Source organism: Convolutriloba macropyga, chromosome 5 (assembly GCF_964194025.1).
Source record: "Convolutriloba macropyga chromosome 5, txConMacr16.3, whole genome shotgun sequence".
Taxonomy (NCBI): domain Eukaryota; kingdom Metazoa; phylum Xenacoelomorpha; order Acoela; family Convolutidae; genus Convolutriloba; species Convolutriloba macropyga.
This window is the reverse complement of record NC_134472.1, coordinates 69,268,021-69,279,942: the sequence shown is the minus strand read 5'-3', so window position 1 is coordinate 69,279,942 and position 11,922 is coordinate 69,268,021. Positions and strand designations below refer to the sequence as shown.

At 35.3% G+C, this 11,922-nt stretch overlaps 1 protein-coding gene across 4 annotated transcripts in view; it reads left to right on the top strand.

Moving 5' to 3' along the window:
- Positions 1-11,922, top strand: part of LOC142339590 (membrane-associated protein Hem-like) — a 479,910-nt gene that overhangs the window by 51,203 nt on the left and 416,785 nt on the right. The gene's annotated exons all lie outside the window — the stretch shown is intronic.

Here is an 11,922-nt window from a genome sequence, read left to right as displayed (position 1 = left end):
GCATCGGCAAATATCTTCCTAGGATCGCATAAATTATCATAAATGATAAATTACTTTTTCTGAAAATCGTAAGAAAAACCTTGCAACATCTTGTAACACGACAAAATATCTTCCTGAGATGGCAACAATTTCAAATACGATAAAGTATTTTGTTACCAATTGCAACGCTATTCAGGTCAATTTATTTAAAGACAATTGTACAAAGCGAAGTGTTTAAAGTTATTTCAGCCATAATTGGTTTAATTCTTGAAAAGCTTATATCATTTCCCATTTGCATTTATCAGAACTGATTACGCTAAACAATTGACCAAAATTCCAGGTCTGAGAGATTTGATTGGAGTTTTTTATTTGCTCTCACGACGTTTTGGTCTTTTTATGCTAATTATTTTATTAACCGCTTTGACTTGCGTTTTTCTCTCATTCACAAGTATCGACAGCTCAACTCAAGTGGCAGGAGTTCACTACTAAAAGTCAAATGAAAAATGCACCGACATTGGTTTTTTTTTCATTTTAAATTTTGTTAGTGATTATGGTGATTCATAATAACCTGAATTGAAGACATTTGAGGACCCATTTTTCAATTTATTGAAGGTAATGAATTAGAACTACCACTGGCCGTTCGAGAGCAATTCTACCAACGTTCGTAGCTAATTTCTCAATTATGTAAATGAGTAGATTTTTTGAATTTCACTGAAGTTCTTCTCCAAATTTTTAGTTATTTTGTTTCCAAAAGTTTCAATTAAACAAAAACAATTTTAACCGTTCGTACACTCCCATTACCCAACCAAACTTTATTGCGACAGGGAGCGAGATTTATCGTCAAAATTCAAATTTTCATTCAACCAATTTTGTCATCGATATATGACGAGTGTGGATTATGAGCGGTATTTTAATAAAAATTGAATTTGTAAAATGTTCTACAAAGCCAAAGCTTCTTTAATTTTTTTTTAATTTCAAAATGTCTACAAGACAGCTTTTTGGCTGTATTTATTCTTTCTATTCAATTATATATTTCAGTTTTGATGATTTTCTCCAAATTTTTCAGTTTCTTAGATCATGAAGGAGCTAATCAATCATTTTCAGTCATATGTAAGAGCTAATGTCAGTTAATGCAAGGAATAGTCAATGCTACGTTTTTTCGTTATATAAATTGTAGTATAATTGGTAAGTCTACTTCTTTGGTAACGATATTATTTGTTAAATTTAATTGAAAAAGCTATTTAAATTAATTAAAAAAATTGCTGAAAGCAGTCTGCTGCACCCTGTTTCTTAAGCATTAAAAGTTTTTTTCAAATACCTTGGCTTCTAAATATGTTATTTCAATAAAGACAATAATGGGATGTTGCTTTGATAATATTTGAAATTCAATTAATCTTTCTGACCAATATTTTATATTTCACTGAGAAAATCAACGCTTCTGCCAGAATTATGACTTATTTTCAAGCGCAGATATGGCTCAAAAGGCAAATACGCTACAAGCTGCGTTGTTATTTACATTAAATGATTCCAAAAATTCAAAAATTGTTGAGAATATTACCTAGAACGGATTACAATTAGGCAAAAACAAATTTGAGATTTTTGTGAATTTCTCAAACACTATAGGTATATCGAAGTTAATCATCAAGTATCCAAATCTGAAATTCTATAAATAAAAATTTTGGTTTTGATAAACAGAGATCGGTTAATTAAATTTTTCACATTTGGTTTCTTTTTATTACCTTATGTACATTAAATTTTTGCGGTCTTGTTCGCTTAACATACGCCTCAAATGTCAATTTTCACCAAAAATTGTTGACCGTTGTGTTCAGTGTCAGTTGGTGCGTATATTGCGTCCTCTTAACTATATTTGTGATAAAAAATACATTGTGTTACACATTTTTTATCAGCACGCCGGGTGTTGAAATTTTTCTCTATTCATTTGGGTCGATTTACTCATTTACTCTGTTCGAAAATCTTTGTGTGCTTTGATTGGATAGATTTGAGAGCATAAAAATGCAATCTTCGATAAAATTTGTATTTTTCTCAAAGCTTTATTGAATTTTAAATGCATTCTGCAAGTTCTAAAAAACATTCCATGATGCAGTTAGTTGTGTATGTCTTACAGGGAAATTTGGACAGATTTTAGAACATAATATACAATCTTTGATAAAAATTGTCTTTTTTCAAAGCTCTATTCAATTCTTAAAGCACTTTGCACTTTCTAAAAAACTTTCCCTGGTGCAGTTAGTTGTGCATGTCTTACTGGGAAAATTGGACAGATTTGGGAGCATAACATACAATCTTCGATAAAATTTGTTTTTTTTTCAAAGCTTTATTAAATTCTTAACGCACTTCGCAAGTTCTAAAAAGCTTTCCGTGTTGCAGTAAGTTGTGTATGTCTTACTGGGAAAAATTGAAAAAAATACTGCTAAGACATTTCTGCTTTATCACAGAACCCGCACCAACACATAAAAATGTATTTTACTTGGCTTCTTATCAATAATGTTTAGAAAAAGTTACGTTTTCACCCTTATTTCCGCAGGCCACTATGAAAGTTTAATTGAATTGCATATTTTACATTTCTAGAAACCGTCTACAGGAAGGCCGAGTTTTTAAGATGCTTAAAAATTTTGTAGCGAGAAACCATCATCTTCTGTGGATGTTTCCATCTTCAATATTTCTGACGGCTAGTGACAAATCACATCTTATCTTCTAATTGGCAGGCATTTTCGACAATAGTTCTAAATAGTTTCTACCATCACTAAATTTAGTTAACTAAATTATCACTAAATTTAGTTAACGCCTTGCATACTTTTGTTCCGACCCCACTTAGAGTGGGGAGGAACAATATGCTTAAAAGGGTTTTTTGTTTAATCAATTTTGGCCGATCGATTTTTTCATTGGAGCGAATCCTCAGTGGTATCATTGAAAACTTCTGCGCGCGTAGAATTTAGAATTGAATGAATTTGTGAAAATTTGCTTTATTTGAAGAGATATTGAGGTTTAAAATTATTGAGAGCATTTCATATTTGGGTGTGATTTTGTTCCTTTTCGGCGTCATTTCTGCTCAATCTTAGAATATTTGTTTCCATATAATAATAAAAAATTGTTTTCTCCATTAAATTTTGGACGAATTTGGTGTCCTTAAAGACGAGCGGCGCTAAAAATGATAATTTTTTCTTATCGTGAAGTTCACAATCTAAAAAAATCGAGTATTTTGTTTCTCTTCGGTGAATCAAAACTATGGTTTTTCTGCCTTTGACACTGTTTTTGTATTTTTTTATGAATTTTTGAGTTTCACCAGTATTTAAGGCTTTTTTTAAAGTCCTGTGGTTTGGTTTGGTTTTTAACCATTTCAATTTGCTTCGAAAATAGGAATATGTTGGCCTATCTAATGGCTTGAATCCATAGCAAAAGGCTGTTAAAACTTCGAGAATATCTTTTTCGAAAAACTAACGTCAGGTCCATGTGTTTAATATTGAATAAATTTCGTCTGTTTAGTGACTTTTTTCCAACATTTGATTGTATGACATAGATTCTACTAGTTTTCTTAATAGTTTTTTAGATTTTTGATTTTTCATTTTAACTTTGTTCCGTTTTGAAGTGTTGTCACGCTATCACAATTTTCAAAATTGCCATTGACGTTAAAGCATTGACGTTAAAGAGATTGCAGGAAGTCTGAGTTGAACATAATTGTGATATCTCTGACTGTAGAGATACAATTTTGTGTCACTAATCCACTTAGATTTAGGTGAATGGATTCGAGGCGCGAATCCAACTTTTACTGAATTAGTGGATTACCACTTTTAGAATTAGTAGAAATCGTGTTGCGAATGCAGACCAAATTACTGAGAGTGGATTTCCTTCTCAAATCCAATAGGACTTCGACTAATGCAAAACAGACTCGATTGAATGCAACTTAATTCAGTAACAAGATTCAAGAGAATGAATAATAGTCAAAAGTGGGCGATGTGAACAATATGAAATATTGACTTTTTAGTCGGCGGTAAAGTATTTGTATAATGAAATGATGACTTTTAGTCTGACAGGGACAAGAATAAATTATTTAGTACAACTTAATGAATATGAACTAAAATAAGGTACAACCATACCACATATCTTGGGCCGAGCAAAATTTTAAACTGCACAGTGAAAAATTTATGATAATATTAACATATGTACTGGTTAGTATAAATAATAAAGATTATGAGCAACAACAGACAAGTGAATGATGAATATTGGAAAAGTGGCTCGAATGTTGAAATAAATTAGAACAATGTAAACGGTTATTCATTTCCCGTAAAATGTATGCGCGCAAATTAAATTAAAGCACATTCGCGATGCGAATCCAGCAAAAGTATAATATCGAAGATATGGCTACATTAGCAACATCAAATTTAACAAAGAATATCCAACACGAACACAAATTTAAGGTAAACACTAAACATAAAAATGAGTGGAAAAGTGATACCATTCCACCTTTAACTCAACAATTACAAGATTGAAATTTGGACAATTGAACAAATAATGATGAAAGTTTAATTAGTTTTTGATTTAAATTTGATTTTCGGCGTCAAAGACGCTCATACTTATCTGCCGTGCATAATCGTCATAATCATACTCCACGGGTGACCATGTTCCCACTGGAGGGGGTGCAGGGGGGCTCACCACTTGCAATTCATAGTCCGTATCAGGAACGGGAGGCTGTGCTGCTTCTTCTTGTATTACAGGATTTGCGGATCTTTGTTTTTTAGATACGGGAGCAGCTGAATCGTCACTCAAGGAACACACCAAACTTTCGAATCCGTAATAGTCAGGCGCGCGGCGATTACGTTTAGTATGTGAAGTTGATGGAGAGGCAACTGATGATGTTGCAGAGGAGGCAGCAACTGATGATGCATTAGAGGTGTTCAGTGTGGTAGATGTAGTTCGGGAACGTCTGCCTCCTGCTTGTGGTTTCCGGGGTTTTCTAGACGCCATCGCTTTAGAGATGTTGCTGTTTGCAGACGAGACTCCCGATGCTGCATCAGACTGATTGAGGCGATGACGGATTTTAATTTCTCCGCGAAATTTTTTCTTCAACTCTTTGGTGTGTTGTGCGATCTTTTCCTCGGTCGTTTTTTCATACGGCAAAGGTCGACGTTTTGCATACTCCCATAAATCAGTATTGCGTTCGGCACGAGTGCCGAACTTAGCAATATCGCTATTACGTACACTGACTTCCGGTACTCCTGGCTCCTTAATAACTGTAGTTGTGTTGGAAGTACGGACCACTGTACTGCCGGGGACCAGAGTTTCCCAGAGTCCGCGAAGATCTCGTTTCGAGCGCTTCGTTACCTTCCGGGCCAACTTTAGGTCAAGTGATTGCTCTGTCCACGGGATTGGGTGTTCAATTTTGGGCGCAGAATGAAGCGGGATACAGACTTGTTGTGATCGCCATTGTAGCGACGACCCGCGTCTACCTGAGCCCTCTGCATGGCCTCGTCAATCAAAATGTCACTGCGATCACCCGTCACCCATCCATTTTCGTCTAAGTAGTCTTCAACCGGGACAGTATCAGCGTCTAAATAGTGGTGAAGAATGATCTCATATGATAGATTAGATGATTTAGGTGTTGTACTTATATTACTTAGTGGTGTATTTGGTTTTCTTCCAAAGTGTGCTTGGAAAGGTGTTAAGTTTGTTGTATTTTGTTTACAGATACGTAAATGATATACAATTGACTTAATTGCTTCTTTAATTGTAAATGTATTATTTCTAGTGTCTAATTTCATACAGCCTAAGCGTCTTTTAATAGTTTGTATCAAACGCTCCACTAATCCTATAGCTCTATGATCGTTTGCTGGGGCAGTGATAATGTTAATATTATGTTGTTTACAAAAGTTTTTAACTTTATAACCTATTAGGCAACGTGCTTGATCTAATCTGATGTTTCGAGGGACACCGTGAATTTGAATGTAGTCATCAAGAAATTTAATAACATTAGGTCCCTTAGCTTTATCAACTACTTCTACAGAAGGATATTTAGAAAAGCGATCAATACATGCAAGAAAATAGATATCTTGATCTTTTTCATTGGTGATGGGACCTCCAAAGTCAATTTGTATTTCTTCATTTGGTTCTGTACATGGCAATAAAGGTTTCCATTTAGACGGCGGAATAACAGGTTTAAGGTTCTTACCAATATCAGTGCAAGGCTTGCACGTGGCCGCTTTATTCAAAATTTCTCGGTGCATATACGGCCAGAACGCGTATTGCCCGAGCGTTATCATGCCCCAACTTCCTGGATGCGTTAAGAAGAGGCTTTCCAAGACCGCGTCTTGAATTGAGTGTGGAATCGCAACGCGTTCGTCCACACAAACACATCCCGAGCAAACATGCAAATCCCTCCAGTATGAGAAGAGGTAAGGATTCACTTCCTTACACCTTTGGGGGTCGTTTTGAAGAACGCAGTCGCGTACTTCTTTCAGAACAGCGTCCTTACTAGTGAGAACTGCTAAGAATCCCTTTGTGAAGAGTTGCGTCAAGTTGTTCTCAAAGACCTCTTCTTTTGACAATTCTAAGTTGGGGGAAGTTTGTCCGTCATTTGATGAGCGGGTGGTATTGGAATTGGGGGTAGATTGGAATGTGACCCGGCTGTGTGTAGGGGGAGTTTGCGGATTAGATGCAGAGCTGCTCATTTTGTGATTACTGATTGAAAGGATATGTGATGTATATGAGGGGCAATTGAATTGAGACTGGATTTGAACTGGCTTTGTATTGCTTGTAGAGAGAGAGTGGAATTGTGCTGCGTTTGCAGAGTTTTCAAGAAGCAACTGAGTTGTATTTTGATTAATGGCAGAAAGCAATTGAGAATTGTTTGTTAAGCGAGGATGCGAAGCACGTGTGGAATTTGTGTGAGGAACGCTGTTAAAGTGCTGTGATTGACAGGTTTGTGGTGTGGTATTTACATAAATTGCTGCAATCGCGTCACGAATGCGGGTAATTGTTGCTACCGCAAATTCCTCGTCATGTTTGTTTGTAACTTTTGCTTTTTGATTTGGTTGGCGAGAAATATAATCTACCAGCCCCATTTTTGCACCGGGTATATGTTCAATGTTAAAATCAAAAGTTAAAAGACGATCAATCCAGCGTGTTAATCTACTATTATAAGATTTATTTGATCTATGTTCTTTCATAATGGATAGTAATGCTCGGTGATCTGTGATAATTGTGAAAGATTTGCCAAATAAATAATATTTAAAATATTCTACAGACCACACCACACCTAATAATTCGAGTTCATTAATATTATAACGTTCCTCATTAGAGTTGAGGAAACGACACGCAAATGCAACTGTGTGCCATCCCGAAGGCGAACGTTGTTCTAGTGCTGCTCCCAAACCCGCTCTTGAAGCATCGCATTTGATCCGCGTTTCCAAGTGAGGATTATAGTGTGTATTTTCTGTGGTGTTTGCAACTTTATCTTTAATTGCTTGGAAGTGTGTGTCATGTTCAGTGTTCCAAATGAATTTTGTGTTCTTTTTTAATAAAGGACGAAGGGGATGACACAATTGAGACAAAATGGGAATAAACTTTCCGAGGTAATGAACAGAACCTAAGAAGGATCTAAGTTGTTTTAAATTTTTAGGTGCTGGTAGTGAAGCGATTGCCGCTGTTTTTGACTCAAGTGGAGCTATTCCTGATTGACTTAACTTATGACGCAACCATTCAATTTCGGTCTTTGCAAAATGACATTTAGGTAAGTTAATTCGTAAGTTATCCTCATCTAACTTCTTTAAACATTTATAGACGAGTTTTAAATGGTCATCTTTAGAGCCACGACTAACTACTATAATATCATCCAAAAAACAGTAAAAACAGTAAGTATTTTGGAGTCCGACTAATGTGTAATCCATTACGTTTTGGAAAGCTGCTGGCATATCGGTTAAACCGTAAAAGCCCGTAATAAAACGGTATGTTCCAGTTTTCTCACCGCTAATGATATTAAAATTACAATGTTGAGCCGTTTCCGGATCTAATTTAAGTTGACTGTATGCGTACTTCAAATCCAGTGTTGAATAATATGCTGTTTCTTGTGATGCGGATGTATTTAAATTCTGTTGAATTGTGTCAATCAAATTATCAATATTTGGCATTTGGTATTTGTTTTTATGAACAGATTTATTTAAGATTTTGGAATCTAAAGCTAATTTAACTGTTTTATCTCTTTTAACTGTAATGACTATAGGAGAAATAAATTTTTTATCTGAACAACTGTTTAATTTTATGATGTGTTTTTCATCAAGTAGTTTTTTAAGTTCTATATTAACGAGTGGTGGTAAATTAATTGGAACTCGTCGCCCCTTTTGATATGTAGGTGTAAATTCATTATGGAATGTCGACTTTACTGAATGTTTTAAAGATTTACCGACACGGGTGATGAGATCTGGAAAATCAAAAGAGAGCTGCCTCTTGATTGGACATTGATTTTGATCAATATTAGCAACTTGTTTCAATTGTATAACAGGAAGGCCTAGCTTTGGAAATAGATCTCGTCCGCTGATGGGTCGGTGACCATCTTCCACGACAGTTACATCAACGTCCGTGGCTATCCAGTCATTACACTTTATTGATGTGTTGATTACACCTACAATCTTGATTATATCATTTGAAAAGGTTCTCAAATCATGTATTTCGGGTGACTCCACCCAATAGCTTTCCTTGCAATCTGACACCACTGTGTCCGCCAGATTTTTGTTGACAATAGTGCATACGCTGCCCGAATCCACCAATGCTTTTGTGTATGTATTTCCAACACAAATGTCTAAATTTACAGGTTCTACCTCACGTGTGTCGTTTTTGATGGAAATCGCAGCTACACAGTTATCGTTATAGTCATCGTAATCTGAATCATAATTGGCATCGTAAATACTTTTCTGCTGTAGAAGTTTGCTGATATTGTTAACTTGTTCTGCCGCCGTTGTTGAGGTACCTACTGTAGCCGCCTCAGAAACCGAGTCATCTACATAGTTTACTCTAGGTTTCGGTTTACTAGGTTGTTTTGGTTTGCGACAAACTTTTGCAAAGTGATTAGCGATTCCACAATTTTTACAAGATTTTCCACGAGCAGGGCAATTTTGTCTATGAGAGGGAGTCCAGCCATAGCCACAATTTGGGCAAATCGTAGGTTTGACAAATTGATTTGTCGATGCTCGGGTTCTATTCCACGATCCTTGGACACTATTTATTGATTGACTTGAAATTTCATTTGTAGTGTTGGGAATAGAAGTTCCAGAAATTTTCAATTGGTTTTGTATTCCCATTTCAATGTTCATTGCCCCCTCGAGAGCTTTTGTAGCTGTCCGTGTCTCTTTGAGTAGTTCCCGTTGAATTTCACCATCTTGCATATTAGCAATAAAGACATCTCGGATGATCGATTCTTCGTGACTTCCCAAATTGCAGTTTAGGGACAACTCTCTAAGGCACCCGTAGAACTTTTCCACAGGTTCTCCTTTCATTTGTTTCCGAGTGAGAAACGTGTATCGATCAAATGTGATATTTCTTTGCTTCGTGAATACACCATCAAGGCAATCCCAAAGGATTTTTGTTGTCACTCTATCTATCTGGATATTCGGTTCTTGTGAACCGAATATTCGTCTCCCTTCTATTCCCAAGCTGAGGTATATTAGAGAGACTGCTTTACTATCGCAGTACTTCCAAGGTTTTTCTCCACATAGTATGCCAACAAGTTCTATTTTTTGACATCTATTGAGCCACGAATTTTTTAGTTGCTCGTTTCTAGTACGTCGGTCTCGTTCACTTTGAGCCGTGCTATTTTCGACATCAGCTTTGTAAATGGGTTCTGGAGGTAGAGTGACTTTGTCCGGAGGATTGTCAAGGAGAGTGTCAATTGATATTCCTTCTTTAGCCATGATAGCCAGCTTTAACATAATCTGCCATCTCTCCCATCGCAATGGAGGTTCAAGTGTTGGTTTGTCCCAAAAGGGTTCGATTCCCAAGAGTGCACGTTCTTTAGTTGCTGACTGCGCCATGTGATATCTCTGACTGTAGAGATACAATTTTGTGTCACTAATCCACTTAGATTTAGGTGAATGGATTCGAGGCGCGAATCCAACTTTTACTGAATTAGTGGATTACCACTTTTAGAATTAGTAGCAATCGTGTTGCGAATGCAGACCAAATTACTGAGAGTGGATTTCCTTCTCAAATCCAATAGGACTCCGACTAATGCAAAACAGACTAGATTGAATGCAACTTACTTCAGTAACAAGATTCAAGAGAATGAATAATAGTCAAAAGTGGGCGATGTGAACAATATGAAATATTGACTTTTTAGTCGGCGGTAAAGTATTTGTATTATGAAATGATGACTTTTAGTCTGACAAGGACAAGAATAAATTCTTTAGTACAACTTAAGGAATATGAACTAAAATAAGGTACAACCGTACCACAATAATGAAGGACATCAGCGAAGAATTTTTGATTTTAAAGGCTTCGACAGTTATTTTCCTGCACTTTTCTATTGTATTCTCAATCGTTGCCTGCATTTTTTGTGGTTTTAGTAGTCCTCTGACAAGTTCTGATTAACGAATGGTCTCCTTGGTTTCCAATTAAAATATACAGTAACGTGTCCAATGCGTTCCCTTGAAAGCTATTGCTTTTAGTTGCTCTGATACTACGAGTTGTCTTTAAAATTTAGTGATTTGTATTAGTTCACAATTGCTGCTGTTAAACTGCGATATGAAAGACCGAACTGGTGTTGAAAAGAGGATCAATTCCATGTATCCACAATCTTTTAATGATAAAATTATTTTTTCAATAACTTAAACACTTCCCTCTTGCATTTCTTTTTAAGTTTCTGGTTTTTGCCTGTAATTATTTCTCTTAACAGTTTCCTATTTTGGGGTTATGGGATTTGGTTATTTGCCCTCAGTTGGTAGCTGAATTTTTTTTGCGATTTTCATTTTTTTTCTTTTTTTGTTTTTTTTTAAACATTTTCTTTCTGTTCTTCTTCTTTTACAATTTCAAATTAAGTTTCTTCAATGAGTAGATTCATGAAATTTTTAAAATTTATTTTTCATTTTTCTTTTGGTTTCATATTATTTTATATCCTTAATACTATGCGTACCCTTACAAATTTTGTAAGTGATCAATATTTGTGGTTCTTTTGTTTTCTTTCAAAATATTCGAGTTTATAACAAGTCCAAATGATTTTCAAATGAATTCCAATGGCACATATTCGATCTTTCAATTATATAGTAAATGATATAACAAAACTTGCAATTGAAATTTTAACGCAGAATGTTCAGTTAATAACTGACGATTTTAATGGCTTCAATACTTTGTGTTTTTTGTCTACTCTTTAAATTTTCGTTTCTGATTCCGTATCTGCAGAAAATTTTCAGGCCTGTTCTACGGCTGGCTTAGTCTCAACAGAGAAAGAACCCATTGTTTAAGGTTTAAAAATAAAATTAACTAGATTTTTATGTTAAATCTAACGTATATTATTGTTTCTGTGATTATTTGGTTTTGAAAAGTTGATTAAATCTCGAACTGAGGTTTTTTTTCCTTGTGTCTAAGGATTAGGTAGTCCCATTTTGGAGCTACGCATCTGCTTTGTATTTGAGTACAAGTGAATTTGTGTGTTTCATGTTTTATCTGATTGTATTTTGACTTTGTTACAATGTGCTTTAATCATTAGATTTTGAGATTTTCTGTAAACATTTTTTTTTGTTTTTGTATATTTTGTTGTTTGTGTTGGTCCTAGTGTCGTTAATGGAAAGCATCATGAGATCTTTAAGGCAGCATGTCACTATATCATTCGGTTAGCAGTTTGAGTTCGTAGCAGTTTTTATTTACTCAAACATCTATTTGTGTTTATTTTTTCTAATCTCTTTATTTGGATGCCAATTAGGTCCAAAATGAGGATGAGCGGAGGCG